The 13968-nt window shown below is 36.7% G+C and overlaps 1 pseudogene; it reads left to right on the forward strand.

Moving 5' to 3' along the window:
• Nucleotides 1-13968, forward strand: part of LOC108708340 — a 100536-nt pseudogene that overhangs the window by 38808 nt on the left and 47760 nt on the right.

Raw genomic sequence — 13968 nt, forward strand, 5'->3', positions numbered from 1 at the left:
TTATTAATAACATGTATTATTATTTAACGCCAGCCAGCATATTCCACAGCGCTGTCACAATGTCAGCAATTCATACTTTATTAAAGTTGCTAGTCTTCAGAATGCTGTGACTTAAGTATTTTTAGTGTTTGTCTTCACTGACTGAGGACTCCTATTCAGTATGGTCTGATTCACTAGGCTTTATAGACCTGTGGGTAATTCTTTGTTCCCATCAGCTTTTCACACCTTCCTCCATTTGCTGGACTGATTTGTTCTTCCTACTTAAAAAAACCAAAACAGGAATGTATAAGTAAGCTTTTGAATAAGAAATCGTATTGAATAACCAATGATTAAATTGATACCTACATGGTTTTTATACAGGAAATCAAGTATACCAAGTATAATATAACTGTTGTGATAATAGCAAATCCAACAGCTGCCATAGCAGAAAGGATGATGACCTTTCTTTTAATTTCCTTTTCCATGTTGGTATATGTTTTTCGGATAATCTCTAAAGAATAACATTGTATAACAAGCTGTTAGAAAAATAAATTCTTACTAAACACGTTAATCCCTTAGGGAATATATTTTGATACCATATAAATATTAAGCATTTTCATTGCTACTTTTACGAAGTAGCATGTGCACAATATTTTTTTCTATACAAAAATGACCCTGAAGTGGAGGGCAAACTGTGTCAACCATGCTTGGCTGCAGTACAGAGAACCACTTTCATTTGTGGTCCAGCCTACAGAAGGATGATTCCAACACCGGCTGGCATGACCTAAGGGAGCAGGAAGAGTTACACTTCTCTTATACAGCCATTAATATAAATACTACTGGGCTGTTGGCTACTTGGAATACACCCATATTTTTTCACTACTATTGATGCATTACTAGGCATCTTATAGGAAGGATTCCATATAACTTTAAAGGGGTGGTTCACCTTGAAGTTAAAGGGGTTGTTCACCTTCCAACACTTTTTTCAGTTCAGTTGGTTTGACAGTTCACCAGAAATAGACTTTTTCCAATGGCTTTCTATTTTCTATGTGTAAATGTTTCTCTAATATTGAAGTGTAAAATTTAATTTTTCACTTTCTAAAGCAGCTCTGGGGGGGACGGTCGTTGACCCTGTAAACTTCTAAATTGATACATTTAGGTCGATTTATCAAAGTCTGAGAATAGAACTCCACAGAAAACCACAGAAAAACTCACCCATGTTCTATTCATTACTATGGGATTGAAAAGCATATTTATCAAATGGTGTACTCCAATAATAAATATGATTCTAAAAATCCCATAGGAATGAATAGAACATGTTTGAGTTTTTCTGTGCGGAGTTCTATTCTCACATTTTGATAAATCTGCCCCTTAGTTGATACATTTCTTATCTTTGTCCCTGCTGAGCAGAGTCCCTGAGTTTCAATAAAGGCAGGTTTTAGAATTGATACAATAGTTACTAATACCCCAGAGATGCTGCTGAAAAATGTTTCAACTAAATGTTGCAGAATTGTAACAGTATAGAGTCAGTACCTGAATTATTTACTTACTGAGCTGCCAGACTGAAACACCAGAGACATGAACATTAAACTACCTGCACGGGTCCATTTTTTGGAACCCGTACCCGCAACCTGCAATCCGCAACCCGGACCCGCATTCTTACCCACTTGGACCCCCGACTAGGGATGTAGCGAACGTCAGAAAAAAAGTTCGCGAACATATTCGCGAACTTGCGCAAAAATGCGAGCGGTTCGCGAACGGTTCGCGAACCCCATAGACTTCAATGGGAAGGCGAACTTTAACATCTAGAAAAGACATTTCTGGCCAGAAAAATGATTTTAAAGTTGTTTAAAGGGTGCAACGACCTGGACAGTGGCATGCCAGAGGGGGATCAAGGGCAAAAATGTATCTGAAAAATCTGCCTGTGTGTGCTTGGAAGAGATAGTGTAGGGGGAGAGCTGTTAGTGATTTCAGGGACAGATGATAGTAAGTTTGCTGGCTAGTAATCTGCTTGATACTGCTCTGTATTGGAGGGACAGAAGTCTGCAGGGATTTGAGGGACATTTTAGCTTAGGTAGCTTTGCTGGCTAGTAATCTACTGTTCTCTTTAAACAACTGCCATACGTTGACCTTGTAGGCATTGTTTGCCCAGTTTTTTTGGACGCAGCCACTGAAGCACAGTTGCCATAAAAAATATGCCATATAAATGCTGAAAATAGTAATTTTTCGCCATACGTTGACCTTGTAGACATTGTTTGCCCAGTTTTTTTGGTTGCAGCCACTGAAGCACAGTTGCCAGAAAAAATATGCCATATAAATGCTGAAAATAGTCATTTTTTGCCATACGTTGACCTTGTAGGCATTGTTTGCCCAGTTTTTTTGGTCGCAGCCACTGAAGCACAGTTGCCAGAAAAAATATGCCATATAAATGCTGAAAATAGTAATTTTTTGCCATATACGTTGAGTCAACGTATGGCAAAAAATGACTATTTTCAGCATTTATATGGCATATTTTTTCTGGCCTCTGTGCTTCAGTGGCTGCGGCCAAAAAAACTGGGCAAACAATGCCTACAAGGTCAACGTATACACTACTACAGCGGTGGATACGGATTACGTAAAATATATGAATGCTGCTTGAAAAAAGTCACTCCGGTGTTTTTTCTGGAGACGGTAATATTATGGATATTTAGACAGAATGTGAACAAGGTCACACAGCTAGATGGCGGGTTGAAGAAAACAGTGTGCAAATAATGCCTACAAGGTCAACGTATACACTACTACAGCGGTGGATACGGATTACGTAAAATATATGAATGCTGCTTGAAAAAAGTCACTCCGGTGTTTTTTCTGGAGACGGTAATATTATGGATATTTAGACAGAATGTGAACAAGGTCACACAGCTAGATGGCGGGTTGAAGAAAACAGTGTGCAAATAATGCCTACAGGGCAAATAATGCCTAAAAGGTCAACTTATACACTACTACAGCGGTAGTAAAATAAAAAAAAGTAAAATAAAAAAAAAATGAATATTAAAAAAAAAAAATTAAAGTTGGTGCTGCTGAACTACTAGGAGCAGCAGATTAGCACACCAGTCCCACTCCCCAACACTGCTAGACTAATAGCACTGGGCTCTTATAGTAGTAGTAGTAGTAGTAAAACAACAAAAAAATAAATAAAAGCAGTCCTTACAAGGACTACTGTTATTGCAGCAGTCAGCAGATGAGATCAGAAGCAGGACAGCTGCCCACTGCAGCTACATACAGAGCACTGCAGTAGAAGGTAGATTACTAGCCAGCAAAGCTACCTAAGCTTAAATGTCCCTCAAAACCCTGCAGACTTCTGTCCCTCCAATAACAGAGCAGTATCAAAACGATTACTAGCCAGCAAACTTTCAACTGTCCCTGAAATCACTAACAGGCAGCAGCTCTCTCCCTACACTATCTCTTCAGCACACACAGGCAGAGTGAAAAAACGCTGCAGGGCTTCGGTTTTTATAGGGAAGGGGAGTGGTCCAGGGGAGAGCTTCCTGATTGGCTGCCATGTACCTGCTGGTCTGGGGTGAGAGGGCAAAAAAAAGCGCCAACAATGGCGAACCCAAAATGGCGAACGTCGCGCGACGTTCGCGAACTTCCGGCGAGCGCGAACACCCGATGTTCGCGCGAACAAGTTCGCCGGCGAACAGTTCGCGACATCTCTACCCCCGACCTGGCCTGCAAGTACCTTATCTGCAACTCGGACCCGCGACCCGCTGACCATCAAGAATCAGGAAGTGCTCTCATTGTAAACCAGAAGTGACATCATCGGAAATAGGCGTGACCAGGAAAAAAGGCTTAAAACAGGAAGTGCTGTCATTGTAAACTGGAAGCGGCATCATCGGAAGTAGCTAATGAGAAGACCCGCGGCCTGACCCGCAGAACCGCTGACACACGTCTATACCCGCACCCGGAAATTCTACCCGCAACCCGCAGGGTACCGACCCGCTGCAGGACTCTACATTAAACTTTAAATTTCGATTTTGGAAAAACTGTAAAAAATAAAATTGAATGGAAAGAGATTGAAAAAAGTCTTCTGGTGAACCATCTGAAAACAACGTAACTGAAATAAAGTATTTGGAAGGTGAACAACTCCTTTAACTTTTAGTGTGTTATAGAATAGCTAATTCTAAGCAACTTTTCAATTGTTCTTCATTATTTCCTTTTTTTTTTATATAGTTTTTGAATTATCTAAAAAAACAAATGCTCTGTAAGGCTACACATGTATTGTTATTGCTAGTTTTTATTGCTCATCTTTCTATTGAGGCCCTCTTCTATTCATATTCTAGTCTCTTATTCAAATTACTGCATGGTTGCTAGGGTCATTTGGACCCTAGTGACCAGACCGGAGAGCTGAGCGCAAATAATGAAAGCCAAATTGCAAATTGTCTCAGAATATCACTTTCTACATCATACTAAAAGTGGTGACAACCCCCTATGTGTCTTACCAGCTAATAAAAGAAAGATAACCATCAGCTCATGAAACAGACCATGAGCATAATCTGCAGCACTAGATTTAGGGAATAATAATGCTACATTTTCTGTTATCTGGCTCAAGCAGCAGTATTAATCAATTAAGTATAAACTGGCCCGGCACGGACAGCTGGATGGATCAGTAGGTTAAGCTTTCTACTCTCTGTTATAGGTTGATAGTGGTCTTTTGACTGTCTGAAGATGTGCAAAATATGGTCACACTGGCAATCATTAAGCAGAATATGCCAATCATTAAGCAGAATATGCCTAAATAGTTTAGTATATTTATATATAGAGTTTATAGTATATTTTAATATTTAATGCTACATCTATGTTCAACAAAGCACCATATTTAGTACTTGCATACTCTCTTTGGTTAAAATAAGTACTTTACCTCGTATTGGAACAGCTGTACTTGAATCCGTTTTGTTTGATCCTCTGTGGACTGGTTTTATCATGAGGAAAAAATAAAAAATATTACTGTCAAGTGCATGTATATCTTAAAGGAGAATTCAACCCTAAAGTTAAAAATCCCCTATCCCCCTTACCCCTCAGTGCAGATTCAGGCATCGGAGTTCACGGGCACCATCTTCTTCTCTTTAGAAATCTTCCGAAATGAGACCTGCGTGGTGGCGCATGCGCCAAAACTTGCGAAAAATTGCAGAAGCGCCGGCCTCATTTTGAAGGTTACCGAAGCGGCTGAAGATGGCACCCGTGAACTCCGCTGCCTGAATCTGCACAATCTAAAACATTTGGGGCATTTGCACGGCATAACACTAAGTCTGGGGGGAGGAGGGAGGGGAGTCTATGTAGGGTAGGGTTTTTTAACTTTAGGGTTGAATTCTCATTTAAGAATGGAATAAACTACATCTTTCTATCATGATTAGTTTATCCATAATTCAGATATATTTTATTGTGATTATAAATTTGGCTGTAACATATATTGTTACAGTTTCACATTGCTGTTGGTGACTCAGGCTATAGATGCAATTTAATAGTAATGACTGCTAAAGTTTTACTTTAGTTTTACTTAATTAAATCTCACGTGTCAGACTCCTGCTGTTATCGTCACTATTTCCGTTGTCTTTGGCATATTCAGTTGTGTATGTTGGGAGGGAAAAAAACCTGTTCCTATACCTGGAGCATATATCAAGCATCCAAACACTTTCTCATACATATGCATGGCATTTAAATCATTATGTTAGCTCTGCAAGAAAGGGAAATATACAAATGACACCTTAAGCAGCACACCCCACCTGTCAATAATACTTTTTTTTTTTGTTTTGGCAACTACATTATTTTGTTAATCATACATGTTTCTGTGTTCCCTTATGCAGTAACTTTTACTACCTGAAAGATATGTTCTCAATAACCGATCTTATTACCTGCACTTCCTGAATGTACTTTTTTTTATTTCTTTAACTAGAATACTTTTTGGGAGCTGAACAGGGAAACTTGAAGCTACTCAATGTTTGCTCCTGGCACGATAAATAATTATATTACCAGTATACAACTCCCTCCCCTCCCATGCTTGTGACACATTTGTTAAGCAGGAATCCATAATGCGTGGGAGATTATCTGTGAATAGGTAATCTAAATAATCAGCCTTTCAAGGACCAAACATGGAGTAGCTTCAGTTTCAAGAAGAATATTTTTTTGTGATTAAGACTATAGGCAGAAAGTATACACAAGTCTTATTCATTGATCTAATGTTGAAAAAAGTGTATACATCCCCTTTAAATTGTGGATGGGTAGATTCAGAAAGAGCACGCTTTTTTTTTATTTTCTTTTTTTTTTTTGCAACTACATTACCTTCCAAATCTATGTCATAACTCTGTGTAGAAACATAAGTGTAATCGTCCTCATCCAGTCCATAATCTTTGTCAAATATGGACATTCTTGGTCCTGGATTGGGAATAAAGAGATTTCGATTTAGCTCAAGGGGGGCATGTTTGAATTATTTGTGTACACATTTTCATGGAAGTGTTGGGGCAATGGCAGGGCTGTAGTGTCGGTACATATATCGTTCGACTCTAACGCCTCCTCTAACTCCTTTTTTTTTTTTAAAGGAACAGTAACACCAAAAACTGAAAGTTTATCAAAGTTAATAAAATATAATGTACTGCCACTCTGCACTGGTAAAACTGCCCCCATGACTACAGCGCATCTTATTTATATAAATTATAGTAGTATTTTTGAAGCAAACACACAGCTTTTACCAGTGCACACTAACAGTATATAATATAGTAAATAAAGTACCCCCTCTTGTAAAATATAAGGATAATACAAGTTACAGAGGAGTTCCATGGCCATATAAAAACACGAGGCCGAAGGCCAAGGTGGCTTCTAATATCCTCATAACAGGGGTTACTTTATTTTTTTATTATAAACAAGTTTCAGTGAGTCATGTGACAGAAATGACATCTCTAAGCTCTGATTATAACGATGACATCGCTGACTGACGTTACTGATCCTTTAATATACTAATGTTGATTGAAAGAAGTTATAAACCACATCCTAATTCTAAACCAAAATCTAAGTTAAACTACATAAACCAAAGACAATTGGAAAACCTTAAACAACTTATATATTAATTGAACCTGGCATAGAGCTGTAGAATATCTGTTAAATACAACCCAAAAAGTATTGTTCTTAGAAACAGAATTGCTTCTGCCATATCCAGGCTTCTGCCATGTCTAGTTCTTGTATTTAAAGTTTAGGAGTAAAGGTGGCCATACACGGGCAGATAATGCTGCTGATATCGGTCGTTTAGACCAATTTGACAGCTAATCTGGCCGTGTATGGAGGCTTCCGACGGGTCTTTCCGATCGATATCTTTTTTTTTTTTATTGAGTGCTCTCCTCTTACTATATGATACAAAAGGATTGATGCCGGGATAGCTATAATCTGGAAGAGGATTGATGCTTTCTTCTTAGGCTAAGACAGTGCAGAGAACTTTTTGTATTTTCATGAGGGTAAAAAGTTCAGGAGGCAAAGATTTACAGTAATCATGTAATGGAGAGAAACCATAAAAAATGTACAATTTTAAACTAATGCTGTGTATAGATTGCAAAAATAAAGTTGTAATTGCTTTTCTGAAGTAGATTTGAGACAAGCTTATAGAGGCACAAAAGCATGTTTTTGGTTTTACTGTCATATGTTGCAATAGGAAATGGCAACTCTAGATCACATTCTGACCTGAGCTTTCAAATTATTTGATACAAGGAAGTTGTTATGGTGTGATGTGTCATTAGCAGAATTCAATAGCACATTGCTTCACTTTTTTAGTGAGTTTGTTTTTAGTCTACGGCTTCTGTATCTGGTTATCTGGTGGTTTCCTGGATACAAAGTAACATTATCCTAATATGTTGAAAGTAGTCAACAGAACAGCTATGAGCTAGGTACTATGTTGCAGTAATAGACACTACTGTAAGAAGTTATTGATTTCATGTCTCTGTTGATTTTGGTTTTTGTACTGTTTATTGATAATCTTTTGTTTGGGTTTATTGTTTATACTTTAAATAGTGACGTAGTATGACATCCCTACATATGTTACTATCATGTGTATATCCTGGAGTTTGCCAGCATCTAGTAACTTATAGCAATGAAACATCTGTTTTCAAAACAGGTAACTAGTAAATGCTAACCACTAATTCTCATTATGAGGCACTAGGCAAGTAGAATCCGTTAAAAAAAATTATATATATATACATATATAAAAAAATATATATTCACCCCTTATGTGATAAAAGGCACTATAAGGTCACAAGTAAATGCCGTCTCCTGAATTGAACTTTTGTGGAACAAGTGGGTATACTGCGGCTTTTAACAGTCTATTAACAATCTATTTGTATGCTGCTTTAAAAACCATTACCTGCTCTTCCGAAGTTTAAGGCTGCAGACAAGATTGACAATAAAAATAAAAAATCAGTTGTCACGTTAAACTGCATTACAAGTTTCGACAGTATTGTGCAAACATCTGGATGATTTCTTTACATGAACCACTAGTGAGTTTTTTTTTTTTTTTAAATTTGACCTTGATCAGCTGATCCGTTAGTTCTAACAGATAACATTCCCTTTACATTGCTTTTATCCCACAAATCATTCAATTTCACTGTTTGTTTTATATTCATATATCCTTATGACACACTTTTGCACTTTACTTTCATTATTTTAACAGTTTTGTTTACATTCCTGTCACTTAGCAACAATCCTTAGCATTTTGGCACCATTTTATCTGGTTACTGTTCACTTAACTCACTTGACAAAGGTCTCTGAGGGGACCAAAACATTGGTAACCAAATAAGTTTTTATTTTCCTCTTCCACTGCGCAGTGCTGTTTATCTGAACTTTCTCTCTTTAGAAAAACCTGTATATTTAGGTATTTGTTTTTTTTTTTAATTGCATTCATTAGTTTCTGAAAGCATACTATTCTTCTTTCATTTAGGTGTTCCTGGTGTGAAACCTGAACGATTTGAAGAAGGTCTAGCTGTCAAACACTGTGCACTGTCCTTGGTTGGGGAACCAATTATGTACCCGGAAATCAACAAATTTCTTAGGCTTCTTCATAATCAGCATATATCTAGTTTTTTAGTTACAAATGCTCAGTTCCCTGAAGAAATACGGTAAGAAGCAACAAACTTGGAAAGTTGTTTTATTGCACATAAACAGCTACTTTACACCACAAGTATTTTTAAGCTAGTATCTAAGCTCTGCTGATTAATTACACTTCAAATTCTTGAGTTTCGGTATGGAAGCAAATAAACCTTGTTCTTGAACTTATAATGGGGTATGGTATACCAGCAAATGGTCAGAATTCAAGGTGGAACAGAGGTATGGGAGCATAACTGGGTGGTGGAGGAGGCAGCAAAATTTATAGAAACAGGAAATAAAAGTAAATGTGCAGGTGATACATTTTGTCCCTTTTTTTTTAAAGCATGTGGATAAACAGTAGCAGTTTTTATTTATTTTTTTACCAATTATTTGATGATAGAGCTGGAAGCAGCAGGCAAATAATTATAAGTAATTATTAGGTTTGCATAGAGTTACAACACTTTCTGCTCTGTTATATTTCTCCCCAGTTTGCATTAAGCCTCATTTTCCCCAGGCAACTGGTAACTACCAATCAGCTCTCGATCAGCTCTCAACCCTGTACATGTTCTAGTGCTGCATGCTGGGAGCCAGGTACTCTTGCAAGTGGTTTTAATTTATTTTTGTCACAAGCACTGTGCAATTTGCCTTCAACTGTGTTTTAATCTAGATCTACTGTCCCTATTTTACTTCTACTCTCTTGTCTAGAATGCTTTCTTTTAATAAGTAAGTTGATCTGGAACAAAAAGAGGGACAATACGGCTATGGGCCTTGTGTTAATAATTATAAAATAATAATAATTGACATTCATGTAAAATCAATGCATGGTTGCTGAAATTGCAAACTGGGGAGCTGCTGAATAAAAAGCTAAATAATTTTTTAAAAAAACTGTACATAATAAATAGTCAAAAGAAGTTGCAAATTGTCTCAGAATATCACTGTCTACAACATACTAAAAGTTAAGATAAAGGTGAAAAACTCCTTTAAAGCCAGGGAATAAAATTAGGGAATGCTGGGTGAGTATGTAATGATAAGGTTATAATTAATGTTTCTGTGTGTGTATAATATGTTTCATATAGGTTTTTCATTAATTATAATCTGAATATGAAGTAAAATGGTTTATGTTCTCTAGTGAAAATGCATTATTTTGTTTTCTAGGTCTCTTGAGCCTGTTACACAGTTGTATGTCAGTGTGGATGCAAGCACCAAAGACAGCCTGAAGAAAATTGATCGCCCACTGTTCAAGGATTTCTGGCAACGATTTTTCGACAGCTTGAAGGCCTTGGCAGAAAAGGTAAAATATGTGTTTTTTTTTAAAAATAATATTCTGCAATCTACGAAATGCTTGGGCATATGCAAGGGCAGACCTTTTAAAGTCAATTCACGTTTCTTTTTAGCCTTCACAATAATGGAGCTCTGTAGGGGGGCATATAAATGTTGTTTTTATACAGTTTTTTCCAATTATAATTTTTCTTGTGTTAAAAGTATAAAAAAAAAATTACATTCTGCCAAGCTCCAATTAACGGAGCATGCTCTTCATGTTTTTGGTGAACTTATGCCTTTACTAAAAGGGATACTGTCATGGGAAAAATGTTTTTTTCAAAACGCCCCAGCAGTCCATCAGCAGAACAATGGGAAGGTAATCAGATAGCAGCTCCCTGACACAAGTTAACAGCTGCCTGGTAGATCTAAGAGCAGTTCACTCGGAAATCATCATACTAGGCAGGCATCAATCCGGAACACCAAGGAGTAGAGATCAGCAAAAGGTTTGAAATAGTAAAAAAGTTTTTATTTCACATTATGTTAAAAAACAGAAAGCCTTACACTTTTTGTGTCACCAAGGGACACTTAATCATAGGCTAAATTAATATAAAATCAACCAATAACAGTCTACACATATTCACCTCTATTGGCTTTTGAAATGTATCCTAATTAGACACTGTGTAGACATACAAAGTGCTTAATACATAGCACAATGCGAAAATTATATAATGCAAAAATTATATGAATAAACAGTTGTAATAAAGGTTTCATTAAGTTAAACTGTCTGGTCCCTAAATGAAAAATCCATCTAGCTTCTTTTTTTTAATAATTCTGAAGTTTTATTTCCTCCTCTGATATTACAAACTATTTTATCAATCCCTATTACACTCAAAAGGGATACTGTCCTGTTATTACATTCTGCAAAGTGTTTTGCAACTGGAGTAAAACAGTTATCCATAGTGATATTTAACATATGTTCTCTTAATTCTATCTTTAAGTTTCTGACCTGTTTGACCTACATATTTCTTCATACACTTTACAAGTTAGTATATAAATAAAAAATTTGTATTACAGTTAATATATCATTTTATGTGTCTTATTTGTAGTGGAAGAAATAAAGACTTGTGTTTTTTTCATATATCTGCAAGTAATGCACCTATTAGAACCACATTGAAAGTTACATTTTATATGTAGCCAAATGTCCTGTTTTTCTTTAAACTGAATAAAACTAGGTGTAAGTTTGTTTCCCAGCATTTCAGTTCTCTTAGAAACAACCTACAACCTTTATTGAGGATAGTTTTTAAAAAGGATCTGTTTCCAAGATGACTAAATTCTTATTGATAATACTTTTTATTTGATTAAACTGAGGACTAAATGTTAATATACAAGATAAGATATCTGTGTCATCCTTTTCAGTGAATACTTGAGCAACAGATAGTTTATATCAAATGAAGTGGCATATTAAAGAATCTTATCAAACTGGAATATATATTAGTAAATATTGTCCTTTTACATCTCTTGCCTTGAACCACCATTTTGTGATGGTCTGTGTGCTGCCTCAGAGATCACGTGATGTGACCAGAATTACTACAACTCTAACTGTAACAGGAAGAAGTGTTGAAGCAAATGACAGAACTGTCTATTGGGTCATGTGAACTAAAAAGTTTGTTATCTTTGTGTGCACAGTGAATCATACGATTCCAGGGTGCGGCCCTTACTTGTTAGGGTCAGCCCACACGAGCAAATTCAGGGAGATTAGTCGCCCCAGCAACAAATCGCCTCTTCTTCGTGGCGACAATCTCCCTGAATTGCCTTCCCCCTGCCCTCTGCCGGCTAAAATGAAAATCGCCTGCGGCCATGTGCATTTAGCCGGCGGAGGGCAGGGGGAAGGCAGTTCAGGGAGATTGTCCCCCCTGAAGAAGAGCCGATTTGTCGATGGGGCGACTAATCTCCCCAAATCTGCTTGTGTGGAATGACCCTTAAAATGTCAGTTTTTGATTTATGACTACCCAATGGCACATACTACTAAAAAAGTATATTATTATGAAAATGGTTTATTTACATGAAGCAGGGTTTTACATATAAACTGTTTTATGCAATATATTTTATAGATACCTACATTGTTTGTTTGAGGGTTATAGTTTTCCTTTAACATCATTCATGTTGGAGTTAATGTGATCAAGATTAGTTTTATATCTATTGAACAAATATCCTCTATCTAGCCTTACTGCCCGCTCAAATGCTCTATTCAAAGTACTCCCTCTGTAGTAATCATTTATGAAGATCCTTGGATTGATTTTTGGATGTTTAGGGTGACATGATTTGGCATTGAGGATTGTATTAACTGTATTTTTTTTGTATATCGTAGTGACAATTGAATTATTTTCAGTGTATCGTAGTGACAATTGAATTATTTTCAGTGTAAAAGGTGTTATTAAGAAAATTGATGGAAAGTGCGTCCATTTCGTTAGTGAATCTTAAATTAAGATAATTTTGATTTAAACGGCCAAGAAAATCATTGAATAATTCATGAGTACCTAACCAAATAATTAAAATGTCATCAATATAACAGCCATAATATTGTATACATTCAGAAAATGTATTATTGTCTTGAAAAATATGAAGCTCCTTCCACCATCCCAAATTATTTTTTAAATATGTCAATAGTAAAAAAATGAAGCAGGAAGGGGTGGGACCCTTACTATCAGAGGGGGATCAGCTGGTTGATGAAAACAAAATAAAAGCGCAGATTCTGAACTCGTATTTTTCATCTGTTTACACAAATGAAGAACCAGTAAGTGAAGGTTTCCTTCTTAACACTCCCAATTCTAGTAATACAACTAATGATGCATGGTTCACACAAGAAGAAATTCAAAAGAGACTTGAACAGGTTAAGATTAACAAAGGTCCAGGGCCAGATGGTATTCATCCCAGGGTAATTAGCGAGCTTAGCTCTGTGATTGCCAAACCTCTTTACTTAATTTTTCAGGATTCATTGAGATCTGGTATTGTGCCAAGAGACTGGCGAATTGCTAATGTGGTGCCTCTATTCAAAAAAGGATCCCGTTCTCAGCCTCAAAACTATAGGCCAGTTAGTCTGACGTCAGTATTAGGAAAGCTTTTCGAAGGGTTAATAAAGGATAAGATACTGGACTTCATAGCAAATCATAATACTATGAGTTTGTGCCAGCATGGTTTTATGCGTAATAGATCTTGCCAGACTAACTTAATTTCTTTTTACGAGAATGTAAGTAGAGACCTCGATTCTGGGATGGCAGTGGATGTGATTTACTTAGACTTTGCTAAAGCATTTGATACAGTGCCACACAAAAGGTTACTGGTTAAATTAAGGAATGTTGGCCTGGAACATAGTATTTGTACCTGGATAGCGAACTGGCTAAAAGATAGACTACAAAGAGTGGTGGTAAATGGAACATTTTCTAATTGGACCAGTGTTGTTAGTGGAGTACCGCAGGGCTCTGTACTAGGTCCCTTGCTTTTCAACTTGTTTATTAATGACCTGGAGGTGGGCATTGAAAGTACTGTTTCTATTTTTGCAGATGATACTAAATTGTGCAGAACTATAGGTTCCATGCAGGATGCTGCCACTTTGCAAAGTGATCTGTCTAA

Source organism: Xenopus laevis, chromosome 2L, assembly GCF_017654675.1.
Source record: "Xenopus laevis strain J_2021 chromosome 2L, Xenopus_laevis_v10.1, whole genome shotgun sequence".
NCBI classification, from domain to species: Eukaryota; Metazoa; Chordata; class Amphibia; order Anura; family Pipidae; genus Xenopus; species Xenopus laevis.